This window comes from Psammomys obesus, unplaced genomic scaffold, assembly GCF_907164565.1.
Source record: "Psammomys obesus unplaced genomic scaffold, mPsaObe1.curated_primary_1811, whole genome shotgun sequence".
Classification (NCBI taxonomy): Eukaryota; Metazoa; Chordata; class Mammalia; order Rodentia; family Muridae; genus Psammomys; species Psammomys obesus.
Genome location: NW_026596046.1, coordinates 2,768,122 through 2,792,198, shown reverse-complemented (window position 1 = coordinate 2,792,198; position 24,077 = coordinate 2,768,122). Strand labels below are relative to the sequence as shown.

General features: G+C 41.5%; 1 pseudogene; it reads left to right on the top strand.

Annotated features, from left to right (window-relative positions):
• Nucleotides 1-16,480: 16,480 nt before the first annotated feature.
• Nucleotides 16,481-17,051, top strand: LOC129688269 (TCF3 fusion partner homolog; annotated as a pseudogene).
• The last annotated feature ends 7,026 nt before the right edge of the window (nt 17,052-24,077 follow it).

The window sequence follows — 24,077 nt, the reverse complement described above, 5'->3', positions numbered from 1 at the left end:
CTTTAAGGAAGCAATTCTCCTGTGGCTATGCATTGCACCCTGGGAGCCTGTGTCTGTCCTGGCCAATGAGAAGTAAAACTTTGCAAGGCTGGGGGTAGGGTGGGGTTTCCTCCTAGGATGGAGGGTACTCTTCTTCCTCTCTGCCGCTTCCTTCATTTCCCTGCTCTTCCATTTCACCTGCCTGAGCATAGTCTGGGCTCTATAGGTGAGGATGCTGCTCTTCAAGTATAAGGACAAAAGTCATCCACTAGACATGGAGCCATGGGAGCCTGTGACCACCAAGGATGTTGCAGACCTCTGTTTCATCCTGAACCACTCACTACCAGCTTCCAGTTAGCAAAAGAAAGAAAGGGAGAGAGAGAGATAGATAGATAAAAAGTACCTCTCTTGTGACTTTTCTAATTTTCAGTTTTCTAATTTTCACAGTCCATCAGAGGAGATTCTAACCAAGAATCCCCACTTGGGAGTTTCTTGCCCTATTAAAAAGGAAACTTCCCAGATTAGGCCACTCTAATAGGATACAATGTGCACTAGAAGCATGCACCATTGACTGTCAATGAGCCTTCACACTCAGTGATGTTGATCTAACTTCATTTGGGATTTAATGAAAACAGGGATTACTTGAGAGGAACAAAATGTACTCCATGGATTCCAACTGAGAGACTTAAACAGCACATTTGGGGGATGGGGGTAGACGATGGGGAAGGGGAAGGCCAGGTCTCACTGAGTCTGGTGCTTCCCCTGTGAGACCCAAAGGAGAACAAGTGACTGCAGAACAGGGAAGCCACAGATAGGGCCAGTCCACCAGGAAAACAAGGGTGCATCATTTCAGGGATCCTGGGTGCCCAGATTCTCCCACAACACTGGGAAGGATGAGGGCATCATGATGGAATTGTCTTGCTTTCTATATGTATAAGAAAGAGTTGTTTCTTACTTACTCTTATTAATAACTAGACCTGACTTCCTATTTACATTAGATACTCTGGCCTTGTTGTGTGCTGCTTCATCTTAAGAAGTCCAATTAGAGACTGTTTGATTCCCCCCGCCCCCAGGGGAGGAGCAGTACTGTTAGGCTACAGAGGAGGACTTTGCAGCCAGCCCTAAAGATACCTGATAAAACAGGATCAAATGAAAGGGGAGGAGGTCCTCCCCTATCAGTGGACTTGGAAAGGGGCAGGGAGGAGACCAGGGAGGGAGTGTGGGGTTGGGGAGGGAATGAGGGAGCGGGATACAGCTGGGACACAGAGTTAACAAAATGTAACTAAAAAGAAAAATAAAATTAAAAAAAAAGTATTAAACACATAAAAAAAAAAAGAAGTCCAATTAGACATCCTCGAAATAACCAAAGAAAAACTCAGAAAGGTATAAGGTGAAAGCAAACTGGTTAGGGGCCCATCATCAAAAGACCTAGGCCCTATGCTTTCTGAGATCAAGTATAAGGAAGGTGAGGCAGGTTCCTCCTCGTCCTTCCAGCTGAAGCTTGAGTTCCACCCCTAAGATGGTTGGAGTTTGAACATCTGCTCTCAACAGCTGGTGCCATTTTGGGAGTTTGTAGAAAAGTCAAGAGGGGTGATGTAGATGATGGAAGCAGGTTACGAGGGGTGGGCCTTTGAAGGTTGTATTCAACCCTCCCGAGTGAGAGCAGACTGTACCAGAGTCCTTCCACCATGAACTGAGCTACTTCATCACTGCCTCCCTGTGGGATGGACTGAAGTCCTTCAAAACTATGGGCCAAAACAGACTTAACCACCTTAGGTTTTCCTTTCCTGTATTGTCATAATGACAGCTTCCATTTTTTCTAAAGTACCCCTTTCTGAGACCCCCTTCCATAATGTTGGGAATGCTTAGTCCCTAGTGTGTGACACTGTTATGAAGGCTGTGAAGCCTTTAGGAGATGGAGCTGACTTGGAGAAAGTAATTCCTTAGGGGTGGGTCTTTGAAGGTTATACCTGTTTTCTGCTCTGAACTGCTCTCTCTGCTGCCATTTGATGATGAACATTCCAGCCACCATGGATGAATTATGCTCCTGATCTTCCCCATTACAACAAACTGAAACACCACTGAGACCATGTACCAAAATAAATGTTTCCTTCCTTAAGCTATTTCTATGGGCTATCTTATCACAGTGGTAAAAATAGTAATATGGAAAATTGATCCACAGTGAAGTGGGCCATTGCTATGATAAACCTGACCCTCAGTTATAAACTTTTGGAGCTAGTTTATGGAAGAAACATAAAAAATTTGGAAATGTGGGCAAGGAAGCTCTAGAACAGTGGTTCTCAACTTGTGGGTCATGATCCATTTGGGGCTGAACAACCCTTTTACAAGAATCACATAAGATATTTACTAATTACCATTCATAACAGTGGCAAAATTACAGTTAGGAAGTCGCAACAGTAATTTTTAGGTTGGGGAGGTCACCACAGCATGAGGAACTGTATTAAAGGGTCCAGCATTAGGAAGGTTGAGAAGCAATGGTATAGAATGTTATAAACAGAGCTTAATAGAAAATTCAGGTGAGATCTGGAAGACCAGAACGCCACTAGAAATACAGGCAATAAAGATTGCTCCTAAGGCTTTGAATGGGTTCAAGAATTCTGTCACTAAATAGACAAGGGACCATTTGCATGACACTCTGTAGAGGAAAACTTCTGACCATTTGGCCTTGGAAATCTGAGTAAAGGTGAGTTAAAATAAAAGCCACAGATTAATTTATTTGGTAAAAACTTTCCAAGTCATTATATCAGGGCTGTGGTGTTGTTATTACTTAGTGCTTTTAGTCAGATTTACAGTGAGAGTCTGGCAGGTGCAGCTAAGAAGCAGAACAGAAAGATTCAAAGGATGTGTAAACTAGTGAGGAAAGTAGCACAGGCACATTTACAGTTGGGGGGCAAGGTGAGCGTGAATAGACGCTCTGCAACCAGATAGATAGATATAGATAGATAGATAGACCCACTTTATGAGGCTTACAGCAAAGACAGACCCACTTTATGAGGCTTACAGCAAAGAGATTGCTTTGGGTTTCAGAAGTGAAGAGTACAGGGCACTTGGGGTTGAACTAAAAGCATTTTTCATGAGGACACGGCCATGAGGCATTGTCCCTGAGGGAGATGTGTTAGGGTGTGAATATGAAATTTACGCCACAGGCTCACGCACAGTCTCTGGCTTGTGGTACTATGTTGAAAGCTGTGGATCCTTCTGAAGATGGGACCTGCCTGGTAGGGCTACAGGGTTGAGCCTTTGCAGGCTCTACCCAGTTCCGGCTCTGCCCTGCTCTGTGTGTGAAAAACCCCACTTCACACTCTCATTGCCTTGGATGGAGCCACTCAGCGGTACCTCCCTCACCACAAGGAACAGAAAGCATGAGCCAAATCACTCTTTTCTCCTGTAAGTGTTTCTGTCCTGTCTTACAAACAGCTCTGTGTTAGTCCCTTTCTCACCACTGTGACCAAACACCTGACAAGAAACGACTTAAGGAGGTGAAAGCTTATTTTAGTTTAAATTTTTATTACTCTGTGTGTGTGTGTGAGAGAGAGAGAGAGAGACACCTGTGCCATAGCACGTATGTGAAGTCAGAGGACAACTTGCTAGAGTTGTTCTCTGCTTCTCCCATATGGGTTCTGAGGATCAAACTCTGGTTTGGGAGCTTGGCAGCAAGGGCCATTGCTCACGGAGCCATCTTGCAGGCCTGAGTCTGGCTTACAGTTTTGAAGGATACAGTCCACTATGGGAAAGGAGGCTTAGGAGCTTGGTCAGCTTGCACCTGTTGTCGGGAAGCAGAGAGAAGACAGGAAGCGGGGCTGGGCTATGAAAACCTCAAGATTCAACTTTGACCCACATCCTGTAGTGAGGCTCTTCCCTCGGTGTTATACCACACCACCAGCTGATGGAGACTAAGCGCTCAGGAGTCCGTGGGGGATGTTCCACATTCAAACCACATCAGGGACTAGAACAACAACGCAGAAGTAGCTGCTATAGGCAGCAGCACCAGGCCAAGTACAGCAGAAAAGTAAAAGTGCTGCTCAGGGTCCTTGCCGTGAGCAGCACTCTGTGGATGGGCTTTCCTTCCCCCAGAAGGTCTGAGACACACCCTCTTTCATGTCAAGGCAGGGGAGATGCCTTGAAGGCGACTGCATCAGCAAAGAGGATCCCACGTGTCAAGAGCTCACCCCAGGAAACTGCTTTGTCCCTCCAAGACTTCGACAGCAGATAGAGGACCACACCATCAAGGAGGAATGCAGCCACAAAGCAAGTGCTCATTCCCTGCACAAGGGCCTAGCCCAGGAAGGGCTGGAGAGCTTCTTTCTTGTAGAAACAGCAGCAGGGGCTGAAGGAGGTCCTTCTGTTTCCTCAAGTAGCAGCAAACTGAAATGGCACAGAAAAAGCGCTGAAGGTGAGATGTCATGCAGCCACAGCCCACAAAGTAGGTCACACCTGCACTGCCCAGCCTAAACACAGTGACTGCCTACTCACAGAAAAAGGCTAGGTATGGCCTGGGCTCCCTCACAGAACAGTCAGCCTCTCCTGATAGAAAAAACATCCATTATACCAAGAACCTTGAAAAAAAAAAAAAGAGTACTTGACTCTAGCACTGAAAAGAATCAGATCTTGGAATTATTTAATAGAAACATTTTAAGAATCATGATCAAAAATGATTCAATAATTATTTGCAAACTTCCCTGAAACAAATGGGAAAAAAAAGTTTTAAAAAAATCTCAACAAAGTTTATTCACTTTGTATCCCCCTTGTACCTCTCTCCCTCCTCCCCTCCCAGTCCCGCCCTCCCTCTTCCCCACCTGCGTCCCTCTCCCAGTCCACTGCTGAGAGAGGTCCTCCACCCCTTCCCTCTGATCCTAGTCTATCAGGATTCATCAGGAGTGGCTGCATTGTCTTCTTCTGTGGCCTGGCAAGGCTGTTCCCCCCTCAGGGGGAGGTGATCAAAGAGCAGGCCAATCAGTTCCTGTCAGAGACAGTTCCTGTCCCCATTACTAGGGAGCCCACTTGGACACTGAACTTCCATAGTTCAGTGTCCCCTCTGTGCAGGGGTTCCAGGCCATCTCCATGAGTGGTCCTTGGCTGGAGTATCATTTTCAGAAAAGACCCCTGTGCCCAGACTTTTTGGATCTGTTGCTGGCCTTGTGGAGCTCTTGTCCTCTCCAAGTCTTACTATCTCCCACTTAATTAATAAAAATTTAAAAAAAAGAAATTTAAGGTCAATAAAGCATTATGTAATCTAAAAAAGGACAATTCATAATAACTTATTGCTATATTAGTAGATTAATGCTGCTCACATCCTCCAACAGGGAGACTTACCTTAGCAGCAGACAGCAGTTAACACAGGGACCCACAACTGATCAACGTGCGGAGACTGTGATGTATTCAACCCTGAATAGGATGTCTGTATCACATTCTTTCCCCAAAAGCTCATGGACCTTTGTGGGAGAGGAGACAGAAAGATTGGAAGAGTCAGAGGCAGCAGATGAGTACAAGTAAGCCGGGTTTGACGGACACAACAGGAAAGCTGCACATAAGAGTACATAAAGTACATAAAGACAGCATGTACAAGATCCACAGAAGCTCAAGCCAGGCTAAATCCCAGCATGGAGAAGGGAGGGTGGCCATGGAGTCCCACTCATAGCTGAGGAGCTGCTGGCATTTGATAGCCGTTAGGAGAAGAAGAGTCGGTTTTGTTTAATCATGTGGTCCTTGGTAGATCAACCACCGTCCATGGGAGGCCCAGCACTCAAGAGTATATGGTTAACACCAATTGAATTCTATGGGTTTAAAAAAAGAGAACATGAAGTTGTGTGGGTGGGGGAGAAGAGGTGTGGGTGGATTTGGAATGAGTTGTGGGGTAAGTATAATCAAAATACAGTCTGTTAAATTCCCAGAGCTAACAAAAAGTTATTAATAAAACTATAAAATAATCTCGACAAAGAAATAGAAGTTATGAAAAATAACCAAATGTTAATTATAAGGCTGAAAAACTACAGCAAAAGAGATAAAAAAATTTACTCAATGAACTAAACTGGTAAAATGAAGACGGCAAATGGACTAATGAAACTTACTAAAAAAAAAAAAAAAAAAAAAAAACAAAACAAAAAAAAAAAACGCCTGGAAAGATAAACAGAGTCTCTGGGACTTGTGGGAATAAAAAGACCCAGCACGGTCTTGGGAAAGATGTCAGTTAGCATACAGATGGTTATCCCAGCTCCCAATTCCACATTTAAAATCAGGGAGTGGTAATGAGTGATTGTAACCTCAGCTTCACTGAGGCAGAGACAGGAGGACTGGACTCCTGGGGCCCACTAAGCAGCCATCTAGCCTACTGACAAGGTCTAGGCCAGTGAGAGAAAACAAGGTAGATGGCATCGAAGGAGTGAGGAGTGACGAACTGAACAGAGGATGGCTGGAAGTGCTCCTAAATTTGCAGAGCTATGGATTGGTAAATACAAGAAACTCACAAACCCTTAGTGGACTAACTCCAAGATCTAAACCAGGAAATTTCTTTTAGCTGTTGAAAGCAAAGGACAATCATAAAAACAAGGAAAGAAGGGTGACTCCTAATGTACAAGGCCACCTCACAAGTCTTTTGGTAGCTTCTGGAGAAATTTTGCAGGCCAGAAAGTAAAAGAATTATGCATTTCAAATACTAAAGGAAAAAAGTCTGTCAAAAAACAAAACAAAACACTGTAACTAATAAAACCATTGATTAGAAATCAAGAAAAAATTAAGACATCCCCAGAAATCAAATGACGGAGGTATTTATCACCGCTGGACTTGCTTCATAAGAAATGCTAAAAGGACTATTTGTTGACTCAAAAAGATGCAGGGCAGTAATGCAAAGCCAAGGGAAAGTATAAACTCGATTATAAATGTACAAATACACAAATGAAAAATCTGGGTGTGGTGGTACACACCTACAATCCCAACACTTGGGAAACTGAGGAAAAGGGTTGTGAATTTCAGGCCAGCATAGTAGTGCCACAATGGAACATTATGATGGCCCAACGGAGCACTAAGACGTTAAAATGCATCATCGTGGTGGCACAGTGACGCAATGTAATAACACAGTGGAGCAAAGTGATGTCACAATTCAGCATTATGATATCACTATGAACCACTGTGAGCTCACAATTCACAACTGTAATGACAAAACTGTTGTGGTGGCACATCAGAGTGTAGTGTTGACACAATGGAACACTCATACGTCATAACAAAATGCAGCAGTGTGAAGACAAAATGAGTCATTGTGATGTTTTGACACACCGTTATGATGACAGATGAACACTGTGATGGCTGGATGGATTACTGCAATGTTACAAATCATCATATGATTACAAAGTAGACCGTTAGGATGTCATAATGTCAGTTGTGGTGTAAAATGGACCACTGTGGTGACACAGGAAATATCATGTCACAGTGAAGCATTGTGATGAGTAGTGATGTCACCATTCAGCATTGTGACACCACCATACTACATTATGGTGGCACAGCAGAGCACTGTGTTGAAACAATGAACACTGTAATGTCGCAGGGTCCTACTGTGCTAGCAAAATGGAGTACTGCACAAAACTGTGGTGGTGCAATGAAGCATGGTGACTACACAATACAACACTGAAATGTCACAATTCCCATTATGTCATCATACTGTACTGTTGTGCTGTCACAGTAGAACATTGTTGAAGACAAAAGTCAGGACAATGATATCACGGTGTGGCACTGTAGTGCCATAATAGAGCACCGTGATGAAACAAAGGTTCAATGACATGAAACTATGGAGCACTGTGATGTGACAATTCCACAGCCCAATGGCACAATAGAGTAGTCTGATATCACAATGGAGCTTTGGGATGGCAAACGTGGACCACCATAAAGAAACAATGGAAACTTTTGATGTCATAATTTAGCACTACGATGGCACAATGTACTGCTGTGATGGCGAAGTGGAGTATTTTGATGGCAAAGTGTGACATTGTGTTGTCACAAAAATAGATTTTGGTGGTCCAATAGAGACTCGAGATGGCACAATGTAAAGTTGTAATGTCACAGTAAAACATTGTGATGACACAATAGAAGTTACAATTCATCAGTGTGATATCACACACACATGGAAACTGAACAATTCGCTACTCAATGACAGCTGGGTCAGGGGAGAAATAAAGAAAGAAATTAAAGACATCCTAGAATTCAATGAAAATGAAGGTACAATATACCCAAACTTATGGGACACAATGAAAGCAGTGCTAAGAGGAAACTTCATAGCACTAAGTGCCTTCAAGAAGAAATTTGAAACATCTCATACAAGCAACTTAAAGGCTCACCTGAAAGCCCTAGGGGAAAAAAAAAGAAGCAGACATACCCGAGAGGAGTAGACAGCTGGAAATAATCAAACTCAGGGCTGAAATAAATAAGAAACAAATAAAACAATTCAAAGAATCAATGAAACCAAGAGCTGGTTCTTTGAGAAAATCAACAAGATAGACAAACCCTTGGCCAAACTAACCTAAAAGGCAGAGAGACAGCATCCAAATCAACAAAATCAGAAATTAAAAGGGGGACATAACAACAGACACTGAGGAAATCCAAACAATTATTAGGTCTTACTTCAAAAGCCTATACGCCACAAAATTTGAAAATCTAAAGGAAATGGACAATTTTGTTGATCGATTCCACGTGCCAAAGCTGAATCAGGAACAGGTAAATCAATTAAATATTTCTATATCCCCTAAGGAAATAGAAGCTATTATCAAAAGTCTCCCAGGGCCCAGGGCCAGATGGTTTCCATGAAGAATTCTACCAGACCTTCAAAGAAGTGCAAACACCAATACTCTTCAAACTATTCCACAAAATAGAAACAGAAGGGACATTACCAAACTCATTCTATGAAGCCATAGTCACCTTGATACCTAAACCTCACAAAGACCCAACAAAGAAAGAGAATTTCAGGCCAATCTCTCTTAATGAACATTGATGCAAAAATACACAATAAAATACTCACAAACCCATCTAAACAAACTAAGCAAAAGAGAGGACCCTAACTAAAATGTTCAATCCCCATCCTGAAAGGCAAAGAGGATGGACATCAGAAGAAAAAGAAAATAGGAAACAACCTCGGATCCTGCTACAGAGGGCCTCTGAAAGCCAGAAGAAAACAGGAAACAACCTTGAAACCTGCCACAGAGGGCCTCTGAAAGCTTCTGCAGTATAGACTGTCAAAGCAGATGCTGAGCCTGATGGCCAACTGATGGGCAGAGTGAATGGAATTCTATGTAAGAAGTGGGAAATAGTAAGAGCTGGAGGGGACGGGAACTCCACAAGGAGAGCAACAGAACAAGATAATTTGAACACAGGGAACTTCCCAGAGACTCATACTCCAACCAAGGACTATTCGTGGAGATGACCTGGAACCCCTGTACAGGTGTAGCCCATGGCAGTTCAGTGTCCAAGTGGTTTACATAGTAATGGGAAGAGGGACTGCCTCTGACATAATCCGATTGGCCTGCTCGTTGATCACTTCCCCCTGAGGCGGGAGAAGCCTTATCAGGCCACAGTAGAGGACAATACAGCCACTTTTGATGAGAACTGATAGACTAAGATCAGAAAGAAGAGGAGAACCTCCCCTATCAGTGGACTTGGGGAGTGGCATGCATGCAGAAAGGGGAGGGAGGGTGGGATCGGGAGGGGAGGAGGGAGGGGCTTATGGGGGGATACAAAATGAATAAAGTGTAATTAATAAAAAATTTAAAAAAAAACAAAAAAAAGAATGTATAAAAATACTCACAAACCGAACCAAAGAACACATCAAAGATATCATCCACTATGACCAAGTAGGCTTCATCCCAGGTATGTAGGGGTGGCTCAATATATGGAAATCCATCAATGTAATCCACCATATAAACAAACTGAAAGAAAAAGACCATGATAATTTCCTTAGATTCTGAAAAAGCATTTGGTAAAATCCAACATTCATTTATGTTTAAAGTCCTGGAGAGATCAGGAGTACAAGGCACATATCTAAACATAGTAAAGGCAATATATACAGCAAGCCTATAGCCAACATCAAACTAAATGGAGAGAAACTTAAATCAATCCCACTGAAATCAGAGACAAGGCAAGGCTACCCACTCTCTTCATACCTCTTTAACATAGTACTTGAGATCCTTGTTAGAGCAATAAGTCAATTAAAGGGGATTCAATCAAGGGGATTCATTTCGGAAAGGAAAGAATCAAAGTATCACTATTTGCACATGATATGATATTATACATGAGTGACCCTAAAAATTCTACTAGAGAACTCCTACAGGTGATAAACAACTTTAACTGGATACAAAATCAACTCAAAAAATCAGTAGCCCTCCTGTATACAAAAGACAAATGGGCTGAGAAAGAAATTAGGGAAACAACACCCTTCACAATAGCCACAAAGGACATAAAGTACCTTGGTGTAACTCTAACCAAGCAAATAAAAGACTTGTATGAAAAAAACTTTCAGTCTCTGAAGAAAAAAAAACAGAAGAAGATATCAAAAGATGGAAAAATCTCTCATGCTCATAGCTTGGCAGGATTAACATAGTAAAAATGACCATCTTACCAAAAGCAATCTACAGATTCAATGCAATTCCCATCAAATTAACAACACATTTTTTTACAGACCTTGGAAGAAAAATTCTCAACTTCATATGGAATAACAAGAAACCCAGAATAGCTAAAAACAATCCTCTACAATAAAAGAACTCAGGGGGAGGTATCTCCATCCCTGATCTCAAGCTTTACTATAGAGCAACAATAATAAAAACTGCATGATACTGGCATATAAACAAAATGGTGGCTCAATGGAATTGAATAGAAGACTCAAAAATAAACCCACAAAATTATGAACACCTAATTTTTGACAAAGATGGGAAAACCATACAAGGGAAAAAAGATAGCATCTTCAACAAATGGTACGGCTCTAACTGGATGTCTATATGTAGAAAATGCAAATAGAGCCAATACTTATCATCCTGCACAAAACTAAATCCAAGTGCATCAAAGACCTCAATATAAAAATGGACGAACTAAACTTGTTAGAAGAAAAAGTGAGGAAGAGCCCTGACTTATTGGCACAGGAGACAACTTCCTGAACAGAACAACAACAGCACAGGCTCTAAGATCAACAATCAATAAATGGGACCTCATGAAACTGAAAAGCTTCTGTAAAGGAAAGGACACTGTTGTCAGAACAAAACTAGAGCTTACAGGTTGGGAAAGGATCTTCACCAACCCTACATCTGAAAGAGGCTTAATATCCAGAACATATAAAGAACCTAAGAAGTTAAACAGAAACAAATCAAGTACAGACCTAAACAGAGAATTTTCAATAGAGGAACATTGAATGGCAGAGAAAAACTTAAAGAAATACTCAACATCCTTAGTCATCAAGGAAATGCAAATCAAAAGGACCCTGAGATTTCACCTTACATCCATCAGAATGGCTAAGATAAAAAACTCAAGGGACAACACATGCTGGAGAGGATGTGGAGAAAGGAGAACTCTCCTCCATTGCTGGTGGGAATGTAAACTTGCACAACCACTCTGGAAATCATTACCTGGTGCTTTCTTAGGCAATTAGGAATAGCGCTTCCTCAAGATCCAGCTATACCACTCCTATGCATATATCCAAAAGATGCTCAAGTACACAACAAGGACATTTGTTCAACCATGTTTGTACCAGCTTTATTTGTAATAGCCAGAAGCTGGAAACAACCCAGATGTCCCTCAGTTGAGGAATGGATACAGACATTGTTGTACTTTATACAATAAAGTACTACCCAACAATTAAAAACAAGGAAATCATGAAATTTGCAGGCAAATGGTGGATATCTCAAAAGCAGAAGGACACACATGGTATATACTCACTTATAAGTTGATATTAGACATATAATATAGAATAATCATACTAAAATCTGTACACCTAAGGAAGCTAATCAAGAAGGAGGACCCTGGGTAAGATACGCAAACTTCATTCAGAAAGGCAAACAGGACAGACATGGGAAGAGGAAGAAAACAGGGAACAAGACAGGAGCCTACCACAGAGGGCCTCTGAAACACTCTAACCAGCAGGGCATCAAGACATATGCTAAGACTCATAGCCAAACTTTGGGCAGAGTGCAGGGAATCTTACGAAAGGAGGGGGAGAGAGAAAGACCTGGAGGGGACAGGAGCTCCACAAAGAAAGCAACAGAACCCCAAAATCTGGGCACAGGGGTCTTTTGTGAGACTGATACTACAACCAAGGACCATACATGAAGATAACCTAGAACCCATGCTCAGATGTAGCCCATGGCATCTCAGTGTCCAAGAGGTTTCCCCAGTAATAGGAACAGGGACCATCTCTGACATGAACTCATGGGCTGGCTCTTTGATCACCTCCACCTGGGGGTAGAGGGAGCAGCCTTACCAGTGCGCAGAGGAAGACAATGAAGCCAGTCCTGACGAGACCTAATAGACCAGGGTCAGATGGAAGGGGAGGAGGACCTCCCTGATCATTATAGGAGAAGATGAGGGAGGGAGGGTGGGATTGGGAAGAGATGGGGGAGGTGGCTAAAGCTGGGATATAAAGTGAATAAACTGTAATTAATGAAAATAAAATAAAAAATTAAGAAAGAAGGAAAACATTGTTACCAACTACACATCCAATAAAAGGTGAATATCTAAAATATATAAAGAACCCCCCCAAAAAAATCAAAATCACACAAATAATCCAATTAAAAGATAAGGTACTAATCTAATCAGAGTTATCAAAAGAAGAAAAAAAATGACTAAGAATTACTTAAAGGAATGTTCAATGTCCTTAGCCATCGGTAAGATGAAAGTCAAAACTACTTTGAGATTTCATCTTTCACCAGTCAGAATAAACAACATCAATAAAACAAATGACAGCTCATGCAGGTGAGGATGTGGGAAGATATTAGGAAAATATTAGGGGGACTTGGATAGTTTCTACTTTTTTCTTTTCTCCCTTCTTTTCCACTCCCTCATGTTCTTCTATATATTCTCTACTTCCCCAACCAAAGAGGAAAGCACTCTTTGCTGATGGGGGTGTGAACTTGTACAGCTATTTCAAAATTCAATATGACGATTGCTTAGAAAGCAGGATCTACCTCAAATCCAGCTATATTACTCTTCAATTCACAACTGCTCACAAAGGAAAAATCAGTTCTCTCCAATGATGTCTCACTAGGTATACAAACCACACCAAGGGGAGGCCCCCGTGCCCAGCCCTAGATAGCCAATAGGAAAAGACCTCAGTGGTATTTTTACAGGGTTTTTCTTTGCTTCCTTCTTTTTTTTTTTTTTTTTTTTGTCTCATAATGCTTTGTCAGGGCATTTTGCATTTTTGTACCTCACAGGTCTTTTGCTTACGTATTATGGTTTCCAATTTTGTTTTATGGGATTTCTGTGTAAGCAAATGTGTATCTGTTTCCACGTGTGTTTCCTGTGTTGCATATTTGGTCTTTTTGAATGTTAGTTTGTCATATTCTGGTTTTTTTTGTTGTTTTCTTGGTTGTTTGGATTACATTTTAGTTGTCAGGTTGTTTTCCAATAGAGAGAGAGAAAGAGTGTGGTTTTGGGTGGGTGGGGAAGTAGAGAAGATCTGGAAGGAGATGAGGGAGAGAGAAGGAAGGGAGAAAAGAAAAAAAGTAGAAACTATCCAGTCACACTATTATTTTCCTAGAAGTCTGCCATGTATGTATAGGTAGGCAGAGAAAGGATTTTTCCTCATTGAGATTCAACTTTGTAAGTTACTTCATAATCTTTTTTGATCACTTCCTGAATATGGTTTTACATTAATTTTTTTCATTAATTAGAGAATACTTTACTAGTTTCTGTAAACAAATCCATTTAGATAAGACCTCACATATTCAATACAGTGTTACCCTTTAGAGGTGGGAAAAATTAAGGTTAACATTTCTAGATCAGCATGGCTGTTAATTTCTGTACAACTGAGCACAGAAAACTAGGATAATTTTTTTCGAAGTTGACAGAACAGCAAGTTTCCAAATATCCAGATTACACATATGTGTGTGTATTTTGCAGCAATAGCAGCAATAGCTTTTCCAGGTTCTGCAGTCATTTGAATAAAATTGTAGAAATCTCCAGCACACTCCAATAAAAAAAAAGTAAAAAACAAAATCCCAGAAAACAGCAAATTTTTGTTACTATTGTGGTAACTGACACCGTTTTTCAAATTAGCTTCTCAATGATCACCTGGATTCTCACATTTAAAAACTTTAAATTCAAGTGCATAATTGTATCTCAGTAATTTATTGATGGTGCTGTTCATTCACTGAATTTAGATTTTATTTTTTGTTTCTGCTTTGTAGTTGAAACTATGCTTAATTCTGAGAATATAGCAAAAAGCCTCTCTATCATAGAATGTTTAGGTTATTCTTGGTGTGTGTTTTTTATGAGCAGTGTGCACTGAGTATCAACAGGTGTCTGCCATATATAACCTTGTGCTTACTTTCTTCTTACAACCAGTTCTTACAATTCTCTGGTCAGTGAGTCTTTTTCTGTTGGATCCATATTTATTGCCTAATCACTGTATAAAGCTAGAAAATGGTAAAAAAGAGAAAGGAAAGAGAACAGTGGAGCATCATGATGTCACAATGGAGTATTGTGGTGGGACAATTCTGCAATGTGATGTCAAAATTCAGCATCGTGTTGTCACAAGTCTACACTGTGATGGCACAGGGAAACATTCTGATGAAAGAGTAGGCCATTGGGAAGGTACAGTCCAGCACCATGATGTCATCATGTAGCATTTGATAACACACTGGGATGTTGTAGTGGCATAATATACTATTGTGATGCCACTCTGGAGCACAGTAGTGACAAAGCGTGTCAAGGTGATGACACATGCAGAAATTAAGGTGTCTTGTAGCAAAGCTACAGAGCATGTGATTTGACAATTCAGCAGTGTGCTGGCACAATGGAATATTATCTTCTTGCAATTGCGTGTGTGATGGCGCCATGGAGCACTGGGACACAGCAGAAGATTGTGCTGTCACAGGGCAGCTGGTGCTGTTGAAAGGAAGCTTCTGAAGGCACAATGCAACACTGTGATGATACAGTAACGCATTGTCTCGTCCTGGTTTATTATGATGTCAAAGGCTACTCTGCAGGGGCCTAACAGAGCACTCTGATGGAAGATAACCATTGAGATGAAGCACAGTGGAGCATTGTGATGCTGCAGCGCATATACTGTGGCGGCAATAGCATGTGGTGGCACACGGCAGCATGTGCTGATAATTCGGAGCAATATGATGGCACAATGGAGCATTATGAAGTCATAATTCAACGTCCACTACTGCAATGACACAATGCAGCATTGTGAGGGCAAAATTAAAGATGGTGATGTTAGAGTCAGCATTATGAAGACACAATGGAGCATTGTGACGTGGTCATTACGCTATTATGATAGCACAATGGAGAACTGTAATAGCAGCATTCAAAATTGTGACGTCCAATACAGTACTGTGATGGTACTACTCAGCAGTGTGATGGCGCACACAATAGAGTATTGTGATGACACACTGAAGCCAAGAGGTGTTGTGATGTCACAATTCAGCCTAGTTATGTCATGATCCTACATTGTGGTGACATAATGTACTAAGGTGGAAAAGATGGAGAATTGTGACGTCACAGTTTAATACTGTGATGGCACAATGCAGTATTGTCATGATAGAATGGGACATTGTAATATTACAGTGAAGCATGGTGCTGTCATAATCCAGCATTGTGTTGCCACAATCAACTCCATAATGAAACAATATAGCATTGTGCTGGCACCATATGGAGTTGTGATGTCACAGAACAGCTTGTGATGGTAAAATAGAGAATTGTGACATCATGGTGCAACGTTATTATGGCACAATAAGGCATTGCGATATCACGATACAGCATTGTGATGACACTGTGGAGCAATGTGGTGTCATCATATAACCTGCTGTAGTACAACAGAGCATTCTGATGGCACAGTGCAATATTGTGATATAACAGAGCACAGTGATGTCATAGTTGAGCACTGTGGTGGCACAGTGGAGCACGTGATGACCAAGTATACTATGGTGCTGGCATAATGGAGAACTGTGATACCATAGTATGCTATTGTGATATGAAAATGCAGCATTGTGAGAGTAGTGTGGAGTGCTTGGATGGCGAAAATGGAGAATTATGATGACTTCATACATTATTGTAGTAGTTCAATGAAGAACTGTGATGAAACAGTGGGTCCTTGTGATGTCACAGTATAGATTGTGATGGTAAAATGGAGCCTTGTGATGAACAATGCAGCGTTGTGATGAAACAGCAACACTGCAACCTCACAGTCTTGCACCATGACAACATAATAGGGTACTTAATGGCATATTGTAGCTTTGTGACATCAAAATGGTGCTTCTTGACCTATCTCAGGCTTCTAGTGTCTCCTGAAATGGAGCTGGATGAGAGAGAAAGAACATGGCAGCCATGGGCTTTGAAGAGTTCTTAGTGCCACCAGGCTCAGAGCAGGCTCTGCCTCCCCTGTTTGGTGGTCACATCCTGAAAAGTGAGCTACGGACAGAAGTGAAGTTTGTGTTTGATGGTCTCAATGGTTCAGGACTTCAAGAGGAAGATGAAGAGAAAGAGGCAGCCTGGGGGTCACAGGTGTTGCCAACAAGAACTAAATCAAACAAACATGCTGAGAATCAATACTAAGAATGAGCCTCCAAAGAAAGAGGGACTTTCCCTGTCCAAAAGACACCTGCAGCCCTAGACCCCAGCAGCCCAGCCCCTAGCGAGGGACTCAGTAGACAAAAGAGGCAGCTAGAACCATGGGTGGGGGCTTTGTTGACCCCAGACCTGGCCCCAGTGCAATGGGACCTCAGGGTTGGGGCCAAGGCATGATTATGAATGAGGAAGACTTTGGCTTTGAGGTAGATGAGGCCTTGGATTCACGCTGGATTTCTCGAAAACCAGACAAACTGCTATCCTACCCTGCCCTAGTCAGCTCACCCTTTGACTAACCCTCTCTCCTCAATAAGCAGACTTCCCTTGCTTAAAAAATGTAGCTGATTATGGTAAAATAGAGCATTGTTTTGACAGTGCAAAATTATTTTGGCACAATGAAGCAGTGATGTCATAGTTCAGCATTTGGGGCACAATAGAGTGCTGTGATGATACCATAGATTACCATGATGCAATACTGCATTGCGTGACACTAGAGAACTGTCATAACACAATAGGGCACTGTGATGAGACAATGGTGCATCATGACGCTACAATGTACTACTGGGATGTCAAAATGGAGCGTTGTTATGACAATGCAGCATTGTGATGTCATAGTTCATCATTGTGAAGCAACAGTATATCCTGTTATATACAGGATAGAGCATTGTGATATTATTACAATAATGGTTATTGTTACACAATGAAGCATTCTGATATCATAGTTCAGCACTCTGATGAGGCAATGTACTATTGTGATGAAACAATAAAGCACTTCAGTGTAACAATAGAGCATTGTGAGGCAAAATTCAAGATTGTGATGTCACAATAAGCCATTATGAGGAAATACTGTTCTATTCTGATGTCACAACTCAGTAGTGATGGTACAATGGGGCATTATGTTGACACAATGTAGCGTTGTAATGACAGTGCCTATATAGTGTGATGCTAAAATGGAACATTTGGTTCTGTGAATCGCAGAACCCTGTGATATCATAATTCAGCATTTATATTACACAATAAAATGCTACAATGTCACAAAATATCATCATGATGGTGACATGATGGAGCATTGTGGTGACAATAAAGCATTTGGTGGCAAAATGAAGCATTGTTATAATATGCCATTTTAATGGCACAATGAAGCACTCTGATCACACATCAAGGTATTGTGATGGTACAAAGGCCTTCTAAGGACTCAATGTAGCATGATGACATCACAATTCAGCATTGTAATGGCATAATGTCATATGGTGATGTTCAACATTATAGAGTAAGGATGGAGCAATGTGTCGCCATAATGGAACTCTGTAATGGCACAAAGGACCCATGTGGTCACCGTGTGGCACTGTGATGTCACAATCATCTGTGTTTGTTGGATACAGCCTTCACTGTGTTGAGGTATGTTCCTTTTAGCCATAGTTTCTTCAGGATTTTTATCATAAAATTCTGTTCGATACACAAGATTTATGCAAGCTCAAGCCAGACAGAAATCCTAGCATACAGGTAGAAAGGTGAACACAAAATCCCACCACTGTCTGAGGAGCTGTTGGCATTTGGCAGCTGTTGAGAGAAGGAGTGTCTGCTGAAGTGAGGTATGGCAGATGGACCACACTCCAGAACAGGCCCTTCTCTCAAACTGGACAAGATGAAGGGATAAAAAGAAGGTAAGTCAGGCAGTGATGGCACCTGCCTTTAATCCCAGCACTCAGGAGGCAGAGGCAGACAAATCTCTGAGTTCAAGACCAGCCTGGACTGCAGAGTGAGTTCCAGGACAGCCTGGGCTATACAGAGAAACCTTGTCTCAAAAAAGCAAAAAAGAAAGGGGGGGAGGGAGGGAGGGGAGAGAGAAAGGAAGGAAGGAAGAAGGAAGGAAGGAAGGAAGGAAGGAAGGAAGGAAGGAAGGAAGGAAGGAAGGAAGGAAGGAAGGAAGGAGTGGAAGAGTGGAGAAAGTGGGTATTTCAGGAGTTGAGGAAAATATGATCAAACTATATTGTATGTATAAAAATACTTTTTAAAATGTTAACATAGCAACAGAACCAGAAAATTTGAACACAGTGATCTTCCCAGAGACTTATACTCCAACCAAGTACCAGGCATGGAGATAACCTAGAACCCCTGCGCAGAAGTAGCCCATGGCAGTTTAGTGTCCAAGTGAGTTACATAGTAATGGGAAGAGGGACTGCCTCTGACATAATCTGATTGGCCTGCTCTTTGATCACCTCCCCCTGATGAGGGAGCAGCCTTACCAGGCCACAGAAGATGACAATGCAGCCACTCCTGATGTGGTCTGATAGACTAAGATCAGAAGGAAGGAGAGGAGGACCTCTCCTATCAGTGGACTTGGGGAGGGGCATGCGTGAAGAAGGGAGAGGGAGGGTGGTGCCAGGAGGGAAGGAGGGAGGGGCTTATGGGGGGATACAAAGTGAATAAAGTGTAATTAATAAAATAAAATTTAAAAAAAGAAAAAAATATGTTAACTTTATCAAATGTCCCCTTTTTATCCAATAATGTAATTTCTGCCAGTAAGTCTATTACTATGGCACATTACACTAATTTGTATTTTTTCAACAAACCTTTTATCCCTGGTAGGAAGCCAGTTTGGTGGTGGCATACTATCTTCTTAATATGGCCTGAACTTTGAAGCATTTCATTGAGAATTTCTGCATCTACTTTCATCAGGAAGACTGCCCTATCGTCTTCTTTTTATGGCTGTGTCTTTATCCAGTCGTGGTGTCAGAATTATAGTGGTATCATACAACGAGCTGGGCAGTGTTCCTTCCCTTTATGTTTTGTGGAACAGTTTGAAGATTGTTGGTGTTAAATCTTATTTCAAAGTTCAGTAGCATTCAGTAGTAAATCCATCTGGCCCATGACATTATTTTGTGGGTAGACTTTCAGTTGTTGCTTCAGTCTCATTACTGTTATTGATCCATTTAAGGTGTTCCTATCCTTTGATTAGCTGACATGTACTTAGAAATTTCTCTATTTCTCCTAAATTTTCCCATTTGCTGTAATGTAAGTATTCATAGCATTCCCCAGTCTTCTAGATTTCACTGGAATCTATCTATTGTAACAACTCCATTTTCTTTTTTTTTTCTTTTTTTTATCACCTTATTCAGTTGATGTACTAATTTACCAAGGAGATTTTTTATTTATTTTTATCTTTTTATTATTAGTTACATTTTATTAACTCTGTATCCCAGCTATATCCCGCTCCCTCATTCCCTCCCAATCTCACCCTCCCTCCCTCTTCTCCTCCCTGCCCCTTTCCAAGTCCACTGATTGGGGAGGACCTCCTCCCCTTTCATCTGACCCTGTTTTATCAGGTATCTTTAGGACTGGCTGCAAAGTCCTCCTCTGTGGCCTAGCAGGACTGCTCCTCCCTTGGGGGGTGGGGAGGTCAAAGAGCCTGCCATTGAGTTCCTGTCAGAAATAGTCCCTGTTCCCCTTACTATGGGAAACCAATTGGTTACTGAGCTACCACGGGCTTCATCCGAGCAGAGGTTCTAGGTTATATCCATACATGATCCTTGGTGGAGTGTCAGTCTCAGAAAAGACCCCTGTGCCCAGATATATTTGGTCCTTGTGGAGCTCTTATCCTTTCCACGTCACACTAACTCCCCTTCTCTCATATGATTCCCTGCACTCTGCCAAAGGTTTGGTTATGAGTCTTAGTATCTGCTTTGAAACACTGCTAGGTAGAGTCTTTCAGATGCCTTCTGCGGTAGACTCCTGTCATATGTCCAATGCACATCCCATTTGTCTTTCTAAGTGAGGATTGATCATCTTACCCCGTGTCTGCTTTCTTGTTTATCTTCTTTAGGTGTATAGATTTCATTATGTTTATCATATCTTGTAGGTCTATATAAGTGAGTATATACCATGTTTGTCTTTCTCCTTCTGGGATACTTCACTCAGAATGATCTTTTCTAGAGCCCACCATTTGCCTGCAAATTTCATGATTTCCTCGTTTTTGATTGCTGAGTAGTATTCCATTGTGTAAAAATACCACAATTTCCATTCCTCTGTTGATGGACATTTGGGTTGTTTCCAGGTTCTGGCTATTACAAATAAAGCTGCTACAAACATGGTTGAGCAAATGTCCTTGTTGAGTACTTGAGCAAATTTTGGGTATATACCTAGCAGTGGTATAGCTGGGTCTTAAGGAAGCTCTATTCCTAATTATCTGAGAAAGTGCCAGATTGACTTCCAAAGTGACAACTCCTTTTTCAGCTCTAATTTTGTTATTTATCAATCTATCAGTTAGTTTGGCCAATTTTGACGATCCTTTCAAATGACGAGCTTTTTGTCTAATTCTCTGTGTTGTTCTTAGACTCCGATTCATTAATTTCTGCTCTGATCATTATTATTTTGGGCCATCTGCTACACTTGGGTTTGCCTCTTATTGCTTTTCTAGAACTTTGAGGTCCACCATTGTATAATTGAAGATCTCTCACTTTTTAATATGAGTACTTATAAATATTTCTTTTAAGTCTACCTTGGCTGTATCTCAGAGGTTCTGGTCCCATTTTTCTTTGACTTCTAGGAGTTTTAAATTTTCTTTACCTGATTTCTTCAACAATCCAGTTTTAACTCAACACTTTGATGTTCGGTCTCAAAGTATCTATTTACTGAGGTGAGCTGTTGATTTGTAGTTTTAGTCTACTGTGGTCTGATGGTCCTGGGATTATCTTCGTTTTTTTTCATTTCTTAAGTCTTGCCTTGTGGTCTATAATGCAGTCAGTTTTAGAGAAGTTTCCATACAGTTCTGAGAACAGATGATTTTTTTAACTTTAGACTATCTTATGTAATCACCATAGTAACAGTAAAGAAAATAGTCTATAGAATATATGCAACCAAAATTGAGAAACGAATAAAAGTGTAGCACCATTAAAATCAGTTAAACACAAAGGACAATCATGAGGACTCAAGAAATCCAAAAAACGTTTTGATATTCATAAAATAATTTTAAAAACACAATAGTACTGGGCATGGTGGTGTACACATTTAATCCCAGCACTGTGTGGGGCAGAAGCAGGCAGATGGTTTTGAGTTCCAGGCCAGCCTGAACTACAAAGTGAATCCAGGACAGCCAAGGCTACACAGAGAAACCCAGTCCCAAAAAAACAAAAACAAAAAGCAAAAAGCAAAACAAACAAAAATACCCCACAATAGTACAGTCTTCTTTTCCAGAAAGAAATCTACACAGACATAGACTAAGCACCACAACTGGAAGTCATTAATTGGCAGAACATATTCAAAGAAAGGAGGAAAAACAGAGCTGAGCTGAATGACCCAGGAGAGGCCTGTTTTATTGAAATCTAAGAAAATAACAGGTTGAAAAGCAGAGTTATGTAGTATTGATCAATTAGTGCAGAGATTCACAACTGGTCAACGTGCTGAGAATCAATGACTATCCAATTCTCAGTCATAAATGGGACTTGTTTGTTTTTTTTAATGTTACCCACACACGCACAGTCGGGGAACATGGAGGGGAGAGCGGGAGAAGAATGGCAGAGCCAGCAGATGAGGAAGAATGCTGTGAAAGGCCGTCTTCTGGACACACAGTGCGATTGCACTCGAACTTACTGCAGCTATTATCACCTGAATAAGATCAAGCCCACAGGATCAGTCAGCATCCCAATGGATGACTAACTGGACCCAGTAGGTTATCAAAAAACAAACAAATGAACAGGAGTATACTTGAAGTTGGGAAAGGAACGTGCTGGTACACTATTTACATGTATGATATTGTTAAAGAGCAAATAAAAGAGATTCTACGTTTTTAAGGAGGGGTGAAGAATGGTAGTCCATTCTTCGTTAAAAACGATCTGGGGTAGCTATACTAATACTCGGCAAAAGAGTAATTTATCAAGCACACAAACAAAGCATTGTGGCACAGAAGGGAACTACACATTGATAAAAAGACCAGGAACTACGAAGATGGCTCAGTCGGTGCAAGTGTCCTCCATGCAAACCTGAGAACCTGAATTTGTTTTTGTTGTTTTAAGTGGCAGTGCGTGTCGGTAAGGGGCCACGGAGTCAGGAAGACCTCTAGAGTAAACTGGCCATTCAGCCTACCAAACTGATGAGCTTCGGTTTTAGTGAGAGATCCCCATCTCAAAAATAAAAGTGAAGTACCTTTGAGGAAGGACGACTTGGCATCAACATCAGGCCTACACACACGCATACACAGCTGCAGTCACACCTGCATGCACGTGTTCACACACCAGACACGTAAACAACACCACAAACACACATGATTTATCCAAGAAGATGTCAAAGCTAGGAGTAGATGGACACCAAATGGCGGAGCTCCTAAATACATAGTGAAAATACTGAGAGGACTGAAAAGAGAAAGAGACAAATCTGCAGTAAATGGTAGATTTTAGTATCTACCTTCCGTAACGAGGTGAAAATCGAAAAAAATAAGATAGCCTTATTTTTGACACTGGTGAAATGAATAAAATATTTGAGAGTAAATTCAATCAAGTGGAAGGGAAAACTGTAAAAATGTTGTTGAAGGAAATTAAAGATGACATACACACACTCACAAAGGATTGAAAGAAAATATTTGTTAAAACATCAACGTCCTAGCTAGGATGTTGGGGTGCTAAGGTAGAAGGCCAGGCTGTGGCTGCCCCATCTGTCTAAGCTCAGCCACTATCCTCATACGTTAGTTAAGGAGAGGTATAATGGTGGAAGCAGAAAAGGGAGATCTAGTGGTTTGGGAAGAAAAGAACAAATAAGGAGGTCTAGGGACACCAGGTTTATGCCAAGGAGGGTTTCAGTTTTAAGCAGAAGCAGCACTGGTCAAGGCAAAGGGGAAAGTAAATATGTAAGTAAGCAGACACGACCAAGGTATGATCAGGTTGATCATCGTCTCAGCTCTGGTCCTACAAAATGGTCTGATGCTAACCTGCCAGTCGAAGTTTCAGCAACCTGAGGAGACCAATCCGATTCCTCCAAGATGACCTGATCCAGGGGCTTGCCTCTCCATCAGAGAGGACAACTGTTTACAGCTTGGGAGCCACTCTGTCCTGCCTGATCTGAGGCCTGGCTGATGCAGGAATTTTGGGTTAAGACAATAACTCTTTGAGCCTTCAGCCTTAATTAAAGGAGGAAGAGAAAGTGGTCAACATGCTTGATACAGAGGTGAGTGGGTGACTAAAAGCAAAGGCGACAGGAGCAAAGCGGAGGCAAAGACATCAGGCTTTGTCCTAATTACTGTTATCACGTAGCCCCAGTGAGTAGTCCATGCTTCTAGAAGAAGCCATTCCCTAGAGCCTGTTATAACATACAAAGCAGTCTATAGGTGTAAT